This window comes from Aptenodytes forsteri, unplaced genomic scaffold (assembly GCF_000699145.1).
Source record: "Aptenodytes forsteri isolate BGI_AS27 unplaced genomic scaffold, ASM69914v1 Scaffold121, whole genome shotgun sequence".
Taxonomy (NCBI): Eukaryota; Metazoa; Chordata; class Aves; order Sphenisciformes; family Spheniscidae; genus Aptenodytes; species Aptenodytes forsteri.
In genome coordinates, this window is record NW_008796219.1 from 67,492 (window position 1) to 73,348 (window position 5,857).

Sequence of the window (5,857 nt, forward strand, 5' to 3'; positions counted from 1 at the left end):
TAAACACATTATAATATATGTATGCAATAGAAAATAATGAAAATGTTGCAATAAATGTGTAATGAAACATTTTAAAATATTTATTATGTCTATAATATAGTATTTTGGCTTATTATAAATATATATAGATAATGACAAGGTTAAATTCTATATGAAATTAATGGATTTAAAATTATATAATAGGACATTAATGAACAAATCAAAATCCAAATTACTTGTTTTGACAATTTTTCTGTTAAAAATGCTGTAAAAATAAATATTTTGTTGCATTTTTTGAAGAAAACATTTCTGTAAAAAATTTTCATCCAGAGTTGTGTCTTTCTGTATCTGCTCTTCAGTTCAAAGAACTGATAATAACAATGTTTTTCTACTGTGTTATAGCTACTCTTATTTAATATTTGCCATTTTTCTTTCGCTTTTATTTATAGCCACAATCAAAATTTTATAGAATTTACAAGGTTTTTTGAGGGACCAAAGAACAATATTTTGCATGAAGTTTTTACTAACTTCTTGGAAATATTTGTATGATTTAAGTTATGACTTTGATTAAGTGAATTACAGAATTCCATCTAAAAACATTTGTATGTCTTGTATTCAGTAAAGGAAGATAAACTCCAGTTAATGTGTAACATATTCTATTTGCTCTGTAGTCACAAGAGCTTATGAATCAGCACAAAACTGAATGTGGTCACAGGCAGCTGAAAGGACATCTCTGCAATTAGTTTATGTTGTAATATAAAAGCTATTAAAGCTTACTGTTGTGATTAACTGCAATTAACTTGTCATCTGTACAGTAGCCTTCAAAATTTCTGAACCTATCTAGGATCAGGTTTCCTTCATACTACTGTCCTTGCATCACTTTTTAGTAAGTCTTTTTGAGGTTAGTGTGAGTCTCCTTTTTTTCAAATTTATCTAAATTATAAATTTGCAGTTACACATATTATATTATTTAGACATCAAGATTAGACTCATATATGGAACTTTATAAAAAAGTTGCATTTTTTCATCATGTCCTTCCTTTTTTTTTACTTCTGTTTTCAGTTGAGAACAGCAGAGTAATAGCTATTCATTTTCATTGACTTATCTTAGGTAATGTAAATTTTGTCAGTATTCTCCTTGGTCCCTGGGTAATTATGGCAGGGGAAAAAAACATAGAAGAGAAAAAGACCATAGAAGAGAGAGTTAGAACAACATATCTTTTTCGGAATATCTGGTGTCACCTATTTTAAAACAGACTTAATGACCTGATACAATTAGTAGTCTTCTTTCTCGCCACCCTCAGGATGTATGTAATTACATAACTACCTCACAAAGTTAATGGGCACCTGTAACATCACTGAAAGTAGTTAGGTCTGTTAGGTAAATACCTTGGAGTCTGCAGATCAAAAACATAAGTACTAAAGTCAACACCCACTTGAATGAGCTGTGCACTTCTGAAGATTATATGAAATGCCAATGAAATAAAAAAAGAGAAAGACACTGTGGGGCTTTTCATGAGTAAAAAGGTTATTTGGGATGGCAGGCATGCAACCATGCTGTTAGAACTAAAGGGGCATTGAGATGCACTGCATAACATCTGGTTCAGGAGTATTTTTCTTGAACTGATTCTCTGAAAATTATTAGCTACTTAAGACTCCTTGTGATACTGAAAACAGTCAGACTTGCATCTAAACTCCCCTGAAAAGGCATATTTTAGACGCGTGCTCATGCCTCATCTGTTTTATGCAGATTTTGGTGGGGAATTATACTGGGTCCAGCTAGAACGGGGTCAACTTTTTTCATAGTAGCTGCGTGGTGCAGTGTTTTGGAAAGACAGTGTTTTGTAGACACACCAGAGTTTTGGGTATTGCTGAGCAGTGCTTGCACAGCCTCAAGGCCTTCTCTGTTTCTCACTCTGTTTCCCACCCAGTAAGTAGGGAGTGACCCAAGTTGACCAAAGGGATATTCCATACCACGTGATGTCATGCTCAGCAAGAAAACCTCAAGGGAAGAAGGAGGAAACAGGGATGTTTGTGATTATATTGTTTATCTTCCCAGGAAACTGTTACATGTGCTGAGGCCCTGCTTTCCAGGAGGGGGCTAAACATCTGCTTGCTGATGGGAAGTAGTAAATAAATTCTTCTTTTCGCTTTGCTTGCATACTCAGCTTTTGCTTCACCTATTAATCTGTCATTATCTTGTCTGTCATTATCTTGATCCACAGGTTGTCTCCCCTTCCTTCTATTTTCTCTGTATCTCATGGGAGAAGGGAGTGAGTGAGAGGCTGGGTGGGTGTTTGGCTGCTGGCTGGGGTCAATCCATGACAAGGATAATCTGTAACTTAAATTTTCAGTGAATGTACCACAATCTTTTGGGGAATTTGATGCTGTTATTGACATTTGACCACTGTACAGCTAGGAAACATGGTGTTTAAAGGCTACGAGCTGGACACTGTAGCCTAGTATTTTCCTATTTTGTAAAATATTGACAGCTGGTTCACAAAAGAATGGATAAGGACCTACAGTAAGTGTCATTCCTCACCCCAATTCCAACCCTCTGAACAACAAAAATATTAACAGAATGGTGCACAGCAAGTAATTTCATCCAGAGTACACTTACCACCCTAGAGATGGTGAGTCAGTTCTCAACTGCAATGCAGTTACGTGCAATGCACCATTAGGAAATTCTGAATGTAAGGTGAGTTTAAATGGCAAGAAGAGACTCACCCTAGTGGAGGGAAATTTTCTGGTGGAGCTCATTTGCCAGAATAAACCATCCTAACCACACATAAAGCTTAAGCAGTTTGGTTTATATCTGACTGGTGTCCTTTTATGACTGGTAGACTTTAAACAATGCTGAAGTTGCTGCTTTTTTTTTTTTTGAAGATTGGGTCTGTGCAAACCCAGGAATGAAGGAAAATAACACCAGTACCATGCTTTATTTGGTAAACGCATACTACATGCTTAATGGCCAGTGCTTGAGGCTCCAGTCTACAGATGTCAGTCAAGACAAGCAAACTGAACATCACATGAATTATAGAAAAATAAATGTTCTACTTCATTCTTAAATGGTCTTTTAAAGAACAGAATGGAATTAATAAGGGGCAAGTGCAAGGTATTTTTCTTAGACAGTAATGGTCAATTGCATGAACACATGATGGGGAACAACTGGTTAGGCAGCTATTCTGATATGGATCTGGAGGGAATACATCACAAGCTGAACATGAGCTACCAATGTTATGCCCTGTGCAAAAGGCAAATATCATTCTGACATATTTAAATATCAGTATAACTTACATGAAATGTGACTAATCCTTCAAATCTTTTCAACAGTTTAGGTTATTGCAGTTAAGAAAGGTGTGTACAAATTCGAAAGGATACTGCAGATAGCTGTGAGAATGATCAGGGGTCTAAAGACATGACCTAAGAGGAAAAAACTGAAAAAAACATTTTTTTCAGTAAACTGAACTTAGAACCGTTTTGTCTGGAGATGGCATAATAATAGCCTTCATACAATAAATAGAGCTAAAGATTTAAATCACTGTACGAAAGATTCAGATAGAATTATTAACCTCTGTAATGCTGAGTGTTCAGAAGCACTGAATTACCTGGGAAGACTGGAATCTGAAAGTCTTCAAGGCCAGGTTAGACAGCTGCCTCTTTGGACTGATCCTGCCTTGGGATGGATGATAGACTGGATAACTTTCCGGGGTCATTCTTTTCTTCCATGACTTTGATGTTATTAGTATAAATAGCTTCTCAAGATTTAACTTGAATATGTGAATCGCTGGGATATTTTCTACCACATTCTAGTGGCAGAGCACAGGCTTTTACCATGAAAAAGGGAAAAACACCTCTTGTCTTTGAAAGGTTAAACAGTTGGGACATTAGAATTTTCTGATTAGTTCATACTCAAATGAGTGTATATGTGTCTATATTATCATACAGATGGCTTCTTTTAATGGGACTTTCTTTGTTAAATATCCCCCATTCTCAGGCAATGGGTAACCATTGTTAATACAAAAATGGGTGTTATCAGTATAATCTGCTACATACTTTGCAAGGCCCTGCATCAATCAGGGTTTGTAAATGTAATCAGCATAAAAAATGCCGCTCCTAATTAGATAGTTTTCTGTCCTTCCTAACATTACCCATGTATTTGGAAGATATTAAACAGAATGTTGGATGGTAAAACAAAACACAGACAAAAAACAGTCTGTGTATACTCCTAAAGCAGCTATAACTTCTAGAAAGACATAACTGGTTTTCATCTGTTCCCCAACAGACCTTTGGTTACCTAAGGGATATTTTCCTGTCACATTTCCTGTCTTGATCACTTTCTGCTCAGCCTCTAATGCTGTTCAGAAAAGTTATAATCTTTTTTATATAGAAGGAAGATGTATTTTGCTCTTGAAAACTGAGTAGATTACTCTGCTGAATCCTTGCAAAATGTTCTTTCCTGGCCTGAGAATCAATCTAACAAACTGCATCCAAAAAGATAAAACAGACAGCCATAAAAAAAAAAAAATGGAAGGGTTTATACATTTTAAAATATGAATGCTATTGTCACACACACACGCACAAGTGTGCACACATACACAGAGTTTTGTTTTATCAAAACTTGTGTATATGTATAGGTATATGTATGTATGTATACACATAAAGTTCAGCTATTCTATCTCAGGATACATAACTTCCTAAAACTTTCATTAATGAGAAGCCATCAAGCTGTTTGCTACTTTCCCTTCAATTTCATTTTTTTTTTCTGTAGCTGCTCCACTGAATTTCTTTCATATGCTTTAATACAAGCATATATTTTCATGCAGCTGTTAAAATCTGAATCATTGCTCTCTCTTATTATGAAGGCAATATCCCCTTGCATACAAATCTGTTCTCTTCAAAATGCTTTACTGAAATGAATCAATATAAACTCATTTAAATGAAATATGTATATGTATATGTAAGAACTTATTTGTATTATTCTATTAATTATTTCTGTTCAAACTTGAATCCTCAGAACACGATTATGCCAATGGATGCTATATTGAAGATAAACATAATCACAGTAGTGTCATTTTACTGATGTATTACACTATTTCATCACTAGAAAAAGAATTTTGGTGATATAATATTAAGGTAATGCCACAATGACAATGCATTACTTGCTAATAATGCTGGCTACTGTAAATACATTTCAATTCTTCCAAAATTATAATAAAACATACCTTTCTAAGTGTGTGGCTTAAAAAAATCTATTCATTAAAAAAAAAAAAAAGAAAAAAAAAGAAAAAAATTTACATGAAAATGTGAGTTCTATATGCTTCAAACATCCCTTTGCAATTCATGGTCTAAGATAATACCTGGACTCTTTGCTGCATGAAGGGACAGGTGAGGAAGGAGAGGCGGTGGGGTGGCCCTGTATGTTAGGGAGTGTTTCGATTGTCTAGAGCTCAATGATTGTGATGATGATACGGTCGAGTGTTTATGGGTAAGGATGAGGGGGAAGGCCAACAAGGCAGATATCCTGCTGGGAGTCTGTTGTAGACCACCCAACCAGGATGAAGGGGCGGATGAAGCATTCTACAAGTGGCTGGCAGAAGTCTCACAATCGCTAGCCCTTGTTCTCGTGGGGGACTTCAACTTCCCGGACATCTGCTGGAAATACAACACGGCAGAGAGGAAGCAGTCTAGGAGGTTCCTGGAGTGTGTGGAAGACAACTTCCTGATGCAGCTGGTAAGTGAGCCTACTTACCGGGGGAGGTGCCTTGCTCGACCTGCTGTTTACAAACAGAGAAGGACTGGTGGGACATGTGGTGGTCGGAGGCCATCTTGGGCTTAGCGACCATGAAATGATAGAATTCTCGATTCTTGGTGAAGTA